General features: G+C 40.4%; 1 protein-coding gene across 5 annotated transcripts in view; it reads left to right on the top strand.

Annotated features, from left to right (window-relative positions):
* FNDC3B (fibronectin type III domain containing 3B) overlaps positions 1-15256 on the top strand; it is a 361399-nt gene that overhangs the window by 105090 nt on the left and 241053 nt on the right. The window contains exon 1 of one of the 5 annotated variants that reach the window (XM_063807332.1): positions 3321-3419. The exons of the other annotated variants lie outside the window; for them this stretch is intronic. The gene's annotated coding sequence lies outside the window, so the exon portion shown is untranslated. Of the gene's footprint in view, positions 1-3320; positions 3420-15256 lie in introns of those variants that run through there. 5 annotated transcript variants of the gene reach the window in all.

Raw genomic sequence — 15256 nt, forward strand, 5'->3', positions numbered from 1 at the left:
TATATATTGCATTGTGGAGCCAGTTTTAAACACCTGTTTTGTTATCTTTCTAGCTATAGGAGTGTCCACATCTTCACTTTATTTAAAAAGCTCCCGGGTATGTATTAGCAGATTATTATTTCTGTTCCAAATTGATAAGAAGAGGAGGTGTAGCATCAAGGGAAAAGTCTTTGGGAGTAAAAAAAAGAGTGGAAACTTAAATCAAAATATAAGTCCTTTTCTTGCTCTGTCTTCTAGTGAAAATGTTATTCTGTGTTAGAGAAATGACCAGATGAATTTTGTTTCCTGTTTCGTTTTGCAGTTCTCATTAAAGTGGGTATACGCATACACTTATCTCATGTAAATGTCAAACTGTTTGTTCTTGAAGTGCTAAGTCTTCAACAGTTCTCCTTGGTTGGATTTTGAACATCATTTCAGAATGTCTTATGCTAGATCCAGCAATGTCAGTTTTTGCCTGCTGCACTGTGGTACCTTGTGAATAAAGCAAGTATAAATGGTCCAGATTTATGATGGTTTAAGATTTTTCAACTTTACAATTGTTTCATTGGGACGTAACTCGGTCACAGGTTAAAGAGCATCTGTACTTAGGCAATGCTAGAACTGAGCTTGTGTTCTGTTGAGGAAGAGTAATCTTTGCAGATAGTATAAATTGTCTTTGAGTGTAAACTTGAAATAGTTTTTGTTCTTTTTTTTTTTTTGAGATGGAGTTTCACTCTTGTTGCCCAGGCTGGAGTGCAATGGTGTGATCTCGGCTCACTGCAACCTCCGCCACCCGGGTTTAAGCGATTCTCCTGCCTCAGCCTCCTGAGTAGCTGGGATTACAGGCATGCGCCACCACGCCCCGTTAGTTTTGTATTTTTAGCAGAGAGGAGGTTTCTCCATGTTGGTCAGGCTGATCTTGAACTCCTGTCCTCAGGTGATTTGCCCGCCTCGGCCTCCCAGAGTGCTGGGATTACAGGCATGAGCCACCGTGCCTGGCAGAAATAGTTTTTTAAAAACGTTAATAAAATATATTAAAAAAAAGCATGGCACTATCATCCCATGAGTTAGAAATCAAGATCTAGGATTAAATTGGTTAATTTATTCTTAGTTAATAGTCATGACAGTTCTTATTCTGTGAGTCAAGCACTCACCTGTTGAGTGACATAGTTCTTGAATCATATGCCCAAGGAAAAAGACATGTCTAACATCTCAGAATTTTAAAACTGTGTGTATTAACAGTGGCTTATATCCTTTTGCACATCAGAATTACCTGGGAACTTAAAAAAAAAAGTTTAAAAGTTGATATGTAGGCTAGTTGTAGGGAATTGTCACATTGTCTGAGCCCAGGGGAATTGTCAGATTGTAGGGGAATTGTCAGATTGTAAGGGTTGGGGACTGGGCATGAGTGGTTTTTAAAAGCTCCCAGGCCATTTGAATATGCAGTGAGGTTGAGAAGCTCTGGTTAACGTAACCCTCAGGACAGCTCAAGAAATTCTCACATTGTGCTTTCCCACGTACATTTCAGCGTACAGGCTGTGTACCTATGGCTGTTTATCAGGTTCATCTTCTTTAGCAAGTTTGGCAGTTTTGTAAAGTGTCTAAAGATCTTTTATCTTGTATTCTTATACATATTAAGTAAAATCTGTGTGGTAGTTGGCTTTACTGAACCTATTAAAATTGTTTTTTAGCTTTGGTTATAAGCTTCTAAGTAATAAACAAGAACCATCAGACAGAAATATGAGTTACTGCTTTCAGCAGAGTGTAGATTTACTTTATACTTACTTAGATGTAAACACAATAGTTCACGTATGTTTAACGAAATTCAAAGTTCACCTATGTTTAATGAAATTCAAAGTTGATTGGAACAGGTATGATTATGCAGAGTGGACAGACTTTAAAAAGTGAGATGAGAAGGCCAGGCGTGGTGCCTCACGCCTGTAATCAGCACCGTGGGAGGCCAAGGCAGGGGAATCATTTGAGGTCAGGAGTTTGAGACCAGCCTGGCCAACATAGCAAAACCCTGTCTCTACTGAAAATACAAAAATTAGCCAGGTGTGGTGGTGCATGCCTGTAATCCCAGCTACTCGGGAGGCTTGTGGCAGGAGAATTGCCTAAACCCAGGAGATGGAGGTTGCAGTGAGCTGAGATTGCACCATTGTACTCGAGCCTGGCTGACAGAGTGAGACCCTGTCTCCAAACAAACAAAAAAAAAGTGAGGTGAGAAAATAACCATCTTACAACTTGCCACTTTTCAGAAGCTGATAAGCTGCTGTGAGCCCTGTTTTCGCATGCCTTTATGAAATGATTGGACTGGGACTTTTGCTTCCCTCTTTGTTCCCTTCCTAATCTAGCTCGAATGGTGTAGGTCCCTAGGAATCATTTTGTTGCTTGACTTGGGTGGGTGGTCCCTATAGTATATGAATTCAGTATATGACATCTATGTCAGACCCTAAAGATTATCAACAGGTAGTCTTGGTTCTCAAAATGTAGCATAAACCAGAATCACCTGGAGGGCCTGTTAAAACACAGTTGCTGGTTCTACCCCCAGGGTTTCTGATTCAGGTCTGGGGTGGGTGGGGCCAGAAAATTTGTATTTCTGAGATGTTCAGGGTGTTACTGATGTTCTTGGTTCAGGAGTTCTGAGAATCATGGAGGTGGAGATCGTCGGGGTTGGTGACATTTGTAAGAGAAGGGTATTTACAGAAGTTGTACCCTTAAATTAAAAAGAAGGCTCTCAGAATTAAGTCTGGTCACCCAATGGACAAAAGGGAAAAAAATTCCATCTAGATGCAGAAAAATAAGAAAAATTGACTTAAAAAATTATTATTTATAAGCTCAAAGATAGAATTTTTTCTTTTTGAAAAATTTTTCCTCCCTTTTCTACAGTTTTAATGAATTGAGGTTTGAACCCGGGACTCTAATTTTCAAAGGATTTGTTGGTAGTCTTTCAGTTTACATCTCCTAATTCAGTGCTAATTTTATTAGGAACTTGTTTTTCTTCACTGTGCCTCAGTTTCCCCATAATAAGAATAAATATGATTGCCAGAGATATCATTAGGATATTTTAAAGTCTAATGAATAATATTATGTAGTATTGGAGATCACCAAGTTAGGAAACTTATAAAAAATATGAAAAATATTCTAAACATCTAAATAAGGGATGTACTTATTCAAGCAATAAGTACATCCCTTTTTCCCAGTCAACTGGGCCACGGTAAAAGAAGCAGCCAATGTGGAGGGTAAAAAAAATAGTGGGCCAATATGGAACTTGGCTTCATTTTGTAAAGTACTATACAAAAATGGGAAAGTTTTAAAGCCTGAAACTGGTGAGAAAGGAAGTGACTCAAAATTCAAAATAGATAGGACTCCACACCAGTAATGATCTGGAACTGAGGAACATTGCCTACAGAAGAGAGAAGCCATGAGAGACAGTTGAGGTGAGTGAATTGGCTCCATAGTAACATGGAAAATGGAATTACACATTTCTTTTTTTTCTTACATGGACAGAGACTATTGTAGCAATTTAGAACTTCGGGCGCTGTTTAAAAAAATCTATTTCAAGCGTCGAATTATTGATTGCCAGACTGAGTATTACTAGTAATTACAGTTACAGCGCTGAGGAGTTTTCTCATAGTGTCTGAGTTCTGCTCCTGTTCAGTGGTTGAGTTCATTGATCATTTTTCTACTCCTCATTGCACCTGTCATGCTGGTATCAGCAATTAACATTCCTCAGAAGCGAATAGAATGCCAGGCTCCATCTCAGATGTAACTCAAGAACAACAGGTGCATTCTACCTATTTCTTGGCTATAGACAGAGTAGTTAGAAGGCAAGTAATTAACCATAGAGCAGACTTTGAAGAAAATGAGATTCTTTAGAATTTGAGACAAAGTGCTGAAAAGTAGCTCTGGATAATGTATTTAGGAGACATAGGAAATGGCTCAACAGGAAGGGTGAAATAGCCTTACCAGTCTGGCCTCTTTAAATTTGTTTCAAGCCTGTTTCCCTTCACTGATACAAATCTTACTAACTCTGCACCTTCCACAGACCCTTTGTTATGTGCAGCTGTTTTTGTTTGTTTTTATGAAATTCACGTGAAAAGTCATTGGACTTGAATTTATACAGTAAAAAATCAATTAACTAGATTCTTAAATTTTCTCTTCCACTTTAAATGAAGACACCTAACGGTTTGAAACCTTCTGGCTGTGAGAAGAGGAAGAGGGTCCCCAGATACAGGTTTCAATTCCTTACCATTTAGTCTGGTTCCATTGATCAGGGGTTCAGTTTTCTCACCTTAAAATAAGAGGATTAGAACAGATAATTTCTAAAATTATTTTTACCACCCCTTTTCTCTTTTCTTTCTTTAATTCCTGTGGCGTTCTCTGCAGTTTATATATCCCTAATTTTTATGAAAATACTTAAAGCTTTACTTAAATAGGTTCAAGTGTGGGCAGATTTCAAGAGCTTAATTATCTAGGATTTTCTACTTGAAAGTGAGATTTTAAATTATCATTGAGACCTTACTTTAGGTCCTACATAAATTTCTCTAAAATTTTATAAGCATATGTTACTCTTGACTAGTAACAACAGGAAAGAAAATTAATCCAGTGTGATTTTTCTTGTTTTAATAATTGCTACTTTAAAAAAGCTTGTGTATACCTTTTGTATGTTGGGTGTATTTTTTTTTTTTTTTTTTTTTTGAGACAGAGTCTTGCTCTGTCACCCAGGCTGGAGTACAGTGGCATGATCTCAGCTCACTGCAACCTCCGCTTCCCAGGTTCAAGCGATTCTCCAGCCTCAGCCTCTCGAGTAGCTGGGACTTCAGGTGCCCGTCACCGTGCCCAGCTAATTTTTGTATTTTTAGTAGAGACAGGGTTTCACCATATTGGCCAGGCTGGTCTCGAACTCCTGACCTTGTGATCCACCCACCTTGGCCTCCAAAAGTGCTGGGATTACAGGTGTGAGCCACCACGCCCAGCCATGTCGGGTGCTTTCTCTCACTGGTTGTTAAACTTGGCTGCATGTTTGAATAGCTAGAGATTTTTTAAAAATACTGATGCTTGGGCCTCACCTTCAGAGATTTAGATACAATTATTGGGTCCCAGAATATTTTTAAAGATAGTATTGTCATAAGTATTTAGTTTACGTTGCACTTCAAAAAAAATTGTAGATTTAACTTTTATGTCTAATATTTAAGGTTTTGAATTATTTGTGAATGAAAAAACTCTAAAACAGAGAAGTGGTACCTTTTCATTTTAGGTGTACTGCCTCAGCTAAAGGATGTGTGTGTGTCTTGACTCCCCATCCCCCATGCGTACACCTCTTATCTGCTGAGCTAGATGGGATGGCCTTTCTGCTTGTCTCTTATCTATGGGGCATTACACATAGTTGTCCTTTTCCAGTTGGTTTTTTAGTATTATTTGGTGTCATTTTGTCAAATCTATGCCATTGGTTTTTAAATGCATCATTCTTTTTTTTTAATGTCTCTACAAAAGAGATAACACCACCGATTAAGTTGACTTCCTTTTTCAGGAGATGTGAAAATGTGAAAAAGGTACTTGGAATCGGTGAAATATGCTTATAATTTTTTATTTAAAAAAAGTTTGTGGGTACATAGTAAGTGTATATATTTATGGGGTACCTGAGATGTTTTGATACAGGCATGCAATGTGAAATAAGCACATCATCGAGAATGGGGTGTCCATCCGCTCAAGTGTTTATCCTTCAAGTTTCAAATAATCCATAAAATACACTACTCTTTATTTTTCTCATCTAGATATTTTTTAAAAAATAACAAATCTACATAGGTTTTTTTTCTAAGTTTGTGTTTGCATAATCATTTTGTGTGTATGAAAAAATTGAGATAGCTTTCTATTCAATCTCCTTAGTTGTAGAAATATGACTAATTTGTTTAAACATCATTGCTTCTAAATATGCCCTGGAGGACTTACATACAAGTCATAATCTTGTGATATTCTTTGTTAGTTTGTCTCATTATGCCGAAAGCCTTATTTATTTTTTGTGTGTGCATATGTATGCATATTTGTGTGTACTCATACAGACACACACACTCTATATGTGTGAGTGTGTATTTGCCAGTGCTACCACTTCCGTGTGTTCTGCTTTGTCTAACCTTTTGGTAAAGTCTACACTTTGGGTTTTAAATAATTTTAAGGTTTCCATTGTTCACGTGTTTGCTGTTGTAGCATTATCCTATTAAAAACTACATAACCCAGTTCAGCAATCTAAATGTGCTTCTAACTTTATATGGAAACTATTTAGCTTTCTTTACTTACCATCTCCCCGACTCCACTCCCCACTCCCCCAACCTCTTTTTTTATTCCTACAGTGTTAACCAAGAGAGATATATTACCTTTGGATCTAGCCCATCTGCCTCTAGATACTTCACTTGCATAATAACTAATTTAAATTTATTCCAGATGTACAAGAAGTATTTGAGATTTGGTAGTTTTAATTTTGGAAATGCTTTTAAAATGTTATCCTAGATTAGTAGGTGATTTTTCTTCCATGAAAATGTATATTTATTTAAAACCTGCGGTAGCTAATTAAACTTGAAATACCCTAAGTCCTCATGTAATGTTGTGGATAGGTTCTTGGAAACTGTAAGTGAAACATATAACAGGTCCTTGAGTTGCGTTGTTTCCTTCGACGTGGATTTGTTACAGCATTGATGAGGGGAAAAACTGCTATGCGTTATTTCACTCAAAGTTGCAGCTTCCAGGAACCTGTGGATGACGTTATGTGAGGGCTTACTGTATTTCTCTGGTTTTCAGTAAGTTAAAAGGTAGCAGAATCTCATATTTTCATTCTCCCCATCAGTAGAGGAGCTGGTGATATCCACTTGTGGATACTCAGTCCCTGTCTGATCACCAGGTTTGATGAATTGGCCGCTCACTTTAGAGGGTCTGTCAGGCTTCTTCATGTTCACAAATGACTGGAAATAAAAAGGAATACCTTTTACATCACCAACTCTCTAAGTACCTATATAACATTTCGGTTTGTTTTGGCTGCCAATTCCTCTTCACAAAAATTGCTGGTTTTGCAGCCATAGGTGGCCTCCAGGCTCTGTGTGGTTTTCTCCCTTTACTGGCTCACTCTTCATACCCATATTGCTGTAGACCTCTCTTAGAAGCCTCACCCATTCACTCCCCACTCCTTTTGCATTTGGGTTTCTGTGTGTATGTATGGGGTACTTAACGCCTTCTCAGTAGTAGCGCAGCGCCTGGCAAAATTGTCAGAATCAGGATCAGAATCAGACTGCCTTTGCTGTGTTTCCACGGGTGTGTTGCATTGCTTCCTGTCCGTTCTCCATCCATTGCCCATTCTCCGTACCCTTCATGTCCTCAACTACTCCCTGTCTTCACCTCCTGTTTCCTGTTTTTTCTCCTGTTTCTGCTACTCACATTCTCCATGGGAAGGGCTTTTTTTTTTTTTTCTTCAAACCTGGTATTTTTGGAGAGAAGGTTTTGACATTGGGGCTGTCTTTCAAGAGCCCTTCCCCTGATAGCAGAGGGGAACGTGCTCAACTTACAAAGTTTCTGAGAAAAATCACACTTCTTCTTTTCACAGGACCCCTGTTTGAAATTTGCAACAAATAAAATGCTTAGGAATCCAGGTGCGTAGGAGCCCTGCTATTTCAGCTCTTTCCCCTTACTCATGTTGGTTTACATGAGGATTGATTTTGGACTCACTGGGCCAGCTACGTGAAATGTGGTATCGTCATTGTCTCTTTGCACAGAACAATTCATTTGCTGCTTGTCGTGAATCCATCCTGTGAGGTATTATGATGACATCTGGCATGGCTTCTTTGTTTACTGTGTTTACCGTATGTGTTTAGAAGGAAAAAGGCCTGTAGTGACCACTTTTCTCTGTCGGCCCCTGGGTCAGGTTTTCCATCCTGACTCATGGGTGTCGGGACCGCTGAGATTGGTTGATGGGGTGTGCAGAATTTCCTCTGTCGGGCTTGGGAGCCAGAAAGCCACGATGAAGTTTGATTTGGCTTGTGGCAGCCTTTTCCAAATGTGAATTTGGATACAGTACAGTAAGCCCTCTAAGAAAAGGAGAAGAAGAGAAAATAATAACTCTACAGCTGGGACTATCTGGGGAACATTGAAAAACGGGGAAAGTCTCAAAGATAGTATTCTGTGTCTCCCCTGAGCTGGTGTCGCTGTAGTGCTCAGAGGCCAGCCTTTTTTTCCAAGCCGAGTGCTCCCTGCACTTGGGAGAAACCACAGAGGCGGCCTCTGTCCTGCATGTGCTGCACGCTGCCTTGCTCCAGACTGTCTTGAATGTGACCTGGCAGCCAGTGCTGTTTCCTGCTGACGTGGCCTCCCACAACTGAGCAGAACAGAGCCACCTCAGTGTACTGAGGAAGGAGCAGGCTGGGGGCATGAATCACCAGCGGGATACGGAACAAATTCAGAGGGGAAAGCGCCTAACTATTCAGGTTTCCTGGTAGATATACTTAAAAGACACCTTTCTTATAGGAAGGAAGGAGGAGGAAGAAAAACAGGAGTGAAGAATGCCTCAAGAGTCAAACAGTGATTTGTTTGGCCCTAGGAAGGATTTCTTATCAGCAGGAGTTACCTTCTGGGGTAAGCCCCAGTCTGTCTCAGACATCTGAGAGGATGCTTTGAGGAGGCCAGACTGGACTGCAGCCTTCACAGCCACACTGTTGCACAGGTTGGTGGCGATGTGAGCTCTTAGCCCTATCCTGCAGACAGGTAGTAAAGAAACAAAAACCTAAACCAAAAGACTAGAGTTTGTGTCTTGGTGGAAAAAGTTCCCTCAACTTGGTAGGAACTGGAGAAAAGGACTCTGAGAAACTGCTCAGGAGCAGATCCTGTGGCCTAGTTTTCCCTTCAGTGCTGTCAGCTTCCCACTTGATGCTCGATATGCGCCTGTTTCAGCCACTACTGAATATTTTTTGAGTTTGCTTATTTGAAGGCATCCAGGACAGCTCCTTGTTACTGTCTTCTAATAGGCCCCCCAAAAGTCATAGTATCACAGAATTTTAGAGTGAGATGGGACTTTAATTGTAATCTGATCGAGACCGTTAATGGTTTCTTTTTTTTTGAGACAGAGTCTTGCTCTGTCACCAGGCTGGAGTGCAATGTTGCGATCTTGGCGCACTGCAACCTCCACCTCCTGGGTTCAAGCCATTCTCCTGCCTCAGCCTCCCGAGTAGCTGGGACTACAGGTGCGTGCCACCACGCCCGGCTAATTTTTGTATTTTTAGTAGAGACGGGGTTTCACCATGTTGGCCAGGATGGTCCTGACCTCGTGATCCGCCCTCCTCGGCCTCCCAAAGTGCTGGGATTACAGTCGTGAGCCACCGTGCCCAGGCTATGGTTTCTTCTAGGAAGTGATCGTAGAACTTTGTCTTCAGTTACTCCCACCTGAAAGCCCACTGTACAAAACGTGCAGGTGGAGCTGACTGAGGGCAGAGAGGCCGGAGCCTAGCTGCTCATCTTTCTTTTAGTAGTGGCCCTGGAAACTCTTCCCCTGACCATTCCACACTCCTGCGTACTTAATTGAGAAACCACTGATCAGATCTACAACCTTAATTTTATAGGTGAGGGAATTTTACCTTTGGTAGGGTCACGGTGTTAGGTCATTATGATAACTTTCAAGGTGCCTGGGAATAAAAGTTTTATAACTTTAATCTGTCTCCTGCTTTTGAGCCTTTGTGATCTCTCCAGGAGCTGCTGTAATGGCTTCCCACCCTGCGTGGGAACAAGTGGGGTGCTGGTGGGACAAGTCGGGGTCTGGTGATGTACTCTATGTGTTTGTAGGTCAGAGAGCTGGAAACCACAGAGAACAGCCCAGGTGGTTTCATTAGTCTAGGTGTGAGGTCACTGGGGGGCGGCAGTAGGATTGGAGATGGAGGGAAGCTTTGAAAGGAAGAGCCCTTAGCATTTTAAAGTATGGTTAAGTTTTTAAGTTACAGAAACTGGATATGGAAAATTACCAAGAGAACTTAGTCAAAGATGATCCTCAAATACCCAGCCAAGGCCATAGGGAGAATGTGGAGACTGTCTGACTTAGATAGTGGAAAATCTTTCTCAGTTTTCTCTGTTTAAGCTTCAGTAAGTCCCTCTCATGGAGGATTCTTCTTTGGAGATAGGAAAGCAGTTTGATTCCCTGATTCTCTTTACAGCTGTGGCATCCCAATCTGATTGTTGGATGAGTTTTCGTATATGGTGTAACCCTTAGTTCCTGGTGTGTCAGTTGTCTACACAATTCACTTGCATTTGTTTTCTGGATTGTTCAGCCTAGTTATGGAACAGAACCAAGGCAGATTCAGGTCTGTCATACTGACCTCATTCCTGGGTTCAGCACTGACTTTCCTGCATAGCCTCAAGTCTAGTAGGTAGGTGGACTTGTGTTTACAAACAGATTTTGGAAATGATTTACATTGGCCAGGTTTTCCAGTGTTTTCCCCTTTCCTGGAAGCCATTTTCTCCTATTGCTGCCCTCTAACTCAGTCAACAGAAGCCTCTGCCCAGGGCAAACAATTTTGTAAGAAAAGAGAGCAAAATAGGAGTGAATGGAGAGGATGGGATATTAAATATGTAATAGGCCTATTTACATTTTCAGTAAAGTCACTTGATTTCCTTTAAAGAGGCTCTGATTTTCTTGAACCATGCCTTGGTGGAATTAGAAAGTTACCCACATCATTTATGGTATTTTGTTGTTACTGTTGTAGGCTGGATTTGTACTTGGTCCGGGACTAGAAGGGGAGAAACAGCCTTATCTGTTAATCCGTTGCAGTGGCAGAAGAGCTGTATATGTAACTATATGCTTTTTTCCTCAACTTATACTGGAAAAAGAAAAAAAATTGCCCAGAGACTCTTTTTCTAAATGTTTTTGGTAAATCTATTCTTCAAATACAACTGCGAGTAGGAGGCCATGTCAGTGGGGGGTGATCATTCTTTTGTGTGATGGTAATGAGATAATTTCTGCATTACAGATTTTCAGGAGACTCTTTGTTTAAATGAAACTTCAGAGCCCTCACAAAGCCTCACAAGTCTCTTTGCCTTATTAAAAAAAGTTTTTATTAATCTCATGTGTTTTGCCATCATCAATTGCATAAACAAAATTGTTTTGAGCAATAGAACTAAGGCTGTCATTTGTTTGGCATCCTGTCCTCTCTCCTTTTTCTCAAATACAATTTGACAAAATCTGGCTCCGAGTTGCTGTTGTTCCCACCATTAGCCATCGGCTCCAAGTGGCCATTCCCTCTGGTCTTGGATGGAGGCAAGAGGAAGTGTGCGCAAGACGTAGCCAGGCAGGTTGCTGCCTGAAGGCTGGCAGCTGCTTTCACATGGGCTGGCAGGGATCTGCAGCCAGCAAGTGACTGGCACAGGAATTTCCGTTGCGTTGCAAGAAGGAACCAGGTAGGCCTGAGGGTGTCAAGTTGCTAGCCAAGATCTTGAACGTTTCTTTGTATGTATCCTTTGCTAATTGAACCTGGAAAACCTAACCATGAAAGGGATCTACAGAGAAAAGTGGCTAGTGCTGAGTTTTGAAGTTGTTTTTTTTTTTTTTTCCCCACTTTCTGCTCTCTAAAGCAACCAGTATTTATTTGGTTAAAAAGCAGCTAATTAATCTGTTTGATCTTGATGTGGAAATGAACCGTATCAAATTCCAGGTCAAATCACTTATCCTTGTAGAATGTTTTTTTAACCTTTTGAGGTGTGTTTCATCAGATTACGGACTATCAGAAGTTTACTTGTCCTCAATATTCCGGTCTGCATGGTGACATGGCTATTGTTCTAATAACAGTGCTTTTAAGTATAAACCTAATTTTGTCTACAAAAAGAAAAGTCACATTTATCAATGGACTGTGAAAAGTTGTAAGGGGATTGTGTAACTTAATTATACAAGCAGTATCATATATGATACTATTCTTGAAAAATACCTTGCCATCTGGTCCCATTTATCTGAGATGAAATCTGTTGTTATTTTTCTTTTTCTCTTCTTAAGTTTCACTAAGCTGCCAGCAAATATTATTTTCCTTATTTTAAACATGAAGAAACAAAGGTCCAGATAGGCCAACTAACTTATCCAAAGTAGTGGTAGAGCCAGAACATGAACCCAAGATGGTACCAAAGCTCCTGGTATTTTTTTTTTCAAACTTTTATTTTGAAATAATCATGAATTTTTAAGGAGTGCCAAAAAATGTGCAGGGAAGTTCCATGTATCTTTCACTTAGTTTTGCCTCATGGTAACATCTTGCGTAACTATATTTTAATATAAAAATCAGGAATAAGACATGAGTACAGTCCACGGAACTCATTCAGATTTGTAATAATCACTACCATAATTAAAATATGGAGTGGTTCTAGCACCAAAAGGCTCTCTTGTGCTAGCCCATTATAGCCACTCCCCTTTCTTCCTGCTATCCCTAACTCCTAGTAACCACCCATCTGTTCTCCATCTCTAAATTATTTCAATAGTGTCATGTAAATGAAATCTCACAGGATATAAGTTTTTGAGATTGCCTGTTTTCTCAGCCTAATTTCTTTGAGATCCATTTGTTTTGTGTATCAATAGCTTATTTCTTATATTGCTGAGCAGGATTTCATCATATACATGAATCAGTATAACCTGTTGAAGGACATTTGATAGTTCTGGCTTTGCTTGAACATGACTTTTAGTTTTTTGGGATAAATGCCTTCTGAGGTCTGAATGTTTGTGTTCCCCCAGAATGCATAGGTTAAAACTTAACCTCCAACGTGATGGTATTAAGAGGTGGGGCCTTTGGGGGCTGATTTTATCATGAGGACTCAGCCCTTATTAATGGGATTAGTGCCATGATTAAAGAGACCAGAGGGACCTTTTTCACTCCTTCTACCCTGTGTGGACACATGGAGGGGTGCCATCTATGAGGAACGGGCTTTCACCAGGCATTGAATCTGCTGGTGCCTTGATCTTGGATTTCCCAGTCTCCAGAACCATGAGCAATACATTTCTATCATCTCTAAATTACCTCGTCTATGGTAGTCTTGTTACAGCAGCCTGAATGGACTAAGACAGTACCCAAGAGTACACTGCTATAGCCTATTATTATAATTGAATGTTTAGTTTTATAAGAAACTGACGAAATTTTCCAGAGTGGTTGTACTATTTTATGTTTCTATCAGCCATGTACAAGTGATCCCGATTCTCTTCATCCTTGTCAGCATTTGGTCTGATATTTTTAATGGTCACTGTGGCCTTGATTTACATTTCTTCAATGGCTAGTAATCTTGAGCATCTTTCAATGTGCTTATTTGCCTTCCTTATCTCCTCTTTGATGAAATGGCCTTTGTTTTTCACCCATTTTCTAATAGGATTGTTTGAATTTTTTTTTTAACTGCTGAGTTTTGAGAGTTCATTATATATTCTAGACACAAGGCCTTTTTTGGATATGTAATTTGCAAATACTTTCTTGTCTTTCCCTCCTTTAACAGGTTCTTCTGCAGGGAAAAAGTTTTTCATTTTGATGACATCCAATTTGACAATTTTTCCTCTTACGGTTTTGGTGTGAAGTCTAAAGACTTTTGTCTACTCCCAGACTCCAAAGATTTTTTTCCTTTTTGTTTTCCCTACAAGTTTTATAGTTTTACATGGAAGTCTATGATTAATTGTGAGTAAATTTTTGTATAATGTGTGAGGTTTAGGTTGAAAGGCTCTTCTTCTCTTTCTCCTCCTCCTTCCCTCCCCTCTTCCTCTCCCTCCTCCCTTATCTTCCTTTCGCACCTCCTCTATCAATGTCCAGTTGCTCTAGCAATATTTTAGAAAAGACTGTTTTCCTCCCTTGCATCACTTTTCACCTCTGTTAAAAATCATCTGGGGCCGGGCATGGTGGCTCACGCCTGTAATCCCAGCATTTGGGAGACTGAGGCGGGCAGATCACAAGGTCAGGAGTTCGAGACAAGCTTGACCAACATGGTGAAACCCCCTTTCTACTAAAAATATAAAAATTAGCTGGGCGTGGTGGCGCATGCCTGTAATCCCAGCTACTCAGGAGGCTGAGGCAGGAGAATCGCTTGAACCTGGGAGGCGGAGGTTGCAGTGAGCCAGGATCGCACCATTGCACTCCAGCCTGGGCAACCAGAGCAAAACCCTGTCTCAAAAAAGAAAATTACTTGGGTATATTGGTGTGTGTATGTTTCCAGGTCCTCTGTTCCTGGCTTGGTTGAACTGTGTGATCGCTGTATCCCTCCTCCCACACCACATTGTCTTGATTACTGTAGCTACATAGTAAGTCTTAACATTGCATCCTATTCACTCTAAAGTGAATTTTATTTGAGATATTTAGGTAAATAAGGACCCAAGAGAGAGATGCCAGCTCTCCGTAAACTAGTGCCTATAACCAAGAGTTATTTAGGAGCTTTGGTTCATCTCCAACTTATTCTGAGAAAATCAGTAGGAAAACCACAAAGTAAATATTCAGAAAAGTGAATATGAGTTAAGTAATAATTTGGTTTGTAAGTCTAAAGTTCTGTACAGCTGTCTCTGAAGCCTGGATTGATAATGAAGTCTAGATCTTTGGGTTTGTTTGGGTTTGTCAGTAATAGCTATTGATGATCATAAAAGCCATATGAGCAAAAGGTTTTGAGAAAAAAGTTAGGTTCTGGATTCATTTTAAAAAGTTAGCCACTCGTTTGTGTATTTTAAGAAATCTCATCTGCTGTACTGAAGCCTTATATATGTTCCTTTATCTTAAGATAACATAGATACTACACCATTTTAGACTTAGAGAGGTGGTAGAGGTCAATTCATTTAACCATCACATTTTACAGGTAGGAAAATCAGGACCCTTTTATAAATGGGCTGGCACATCTGCAGATTGTCCTGGGTCACTGGGAAGGTGGGGGAGGCCAGCAGGGGTTGACCAGAATCAGCCTCACCGGTGGAGACTCTGTCAGCCTTCTTGCCTGCCTGTAAACCTGTTTTCACTCTTTTTCATCTGGCATGGTCCTGAAGCCAAGGGCAGCAGTGGGCATTACTACTACACAATACTACACACTATACAAAACTATGCCGCCTTCCAGCTCCCTAGAATAGGAACCTCTGTTCATAGACCTTTGCCTGGAATTAGACTGAAATAGGCTGTGCTCACTGGGCCTTGCCTGTTGTGGATTTTGGCTTCCCACTTACAGGGGCGGAGCTGCCTCTTGTGCCTCCCAGGGACTGACTTTGCATTTCCCTTGGCTCCCTCTCTGTGGCTTTGTTCCTCATTTTCATCACCAGCCTGCTACTAGG

Source organism: Pan troglodytes, chromosome 2, assembly GCF_028858775.2.
Source record: "Pan troglodytes isolate AG18354 chromosome 2, NHGRI_mPanTro3-v2.0_pri, whole genome shotgun sequence".
Classification (NCBI taxonomy): Eukaryota; Metazoa; Chordata; class Mammalia; order Primates; family Hominidae; genus Pan; species Pan troglodytes.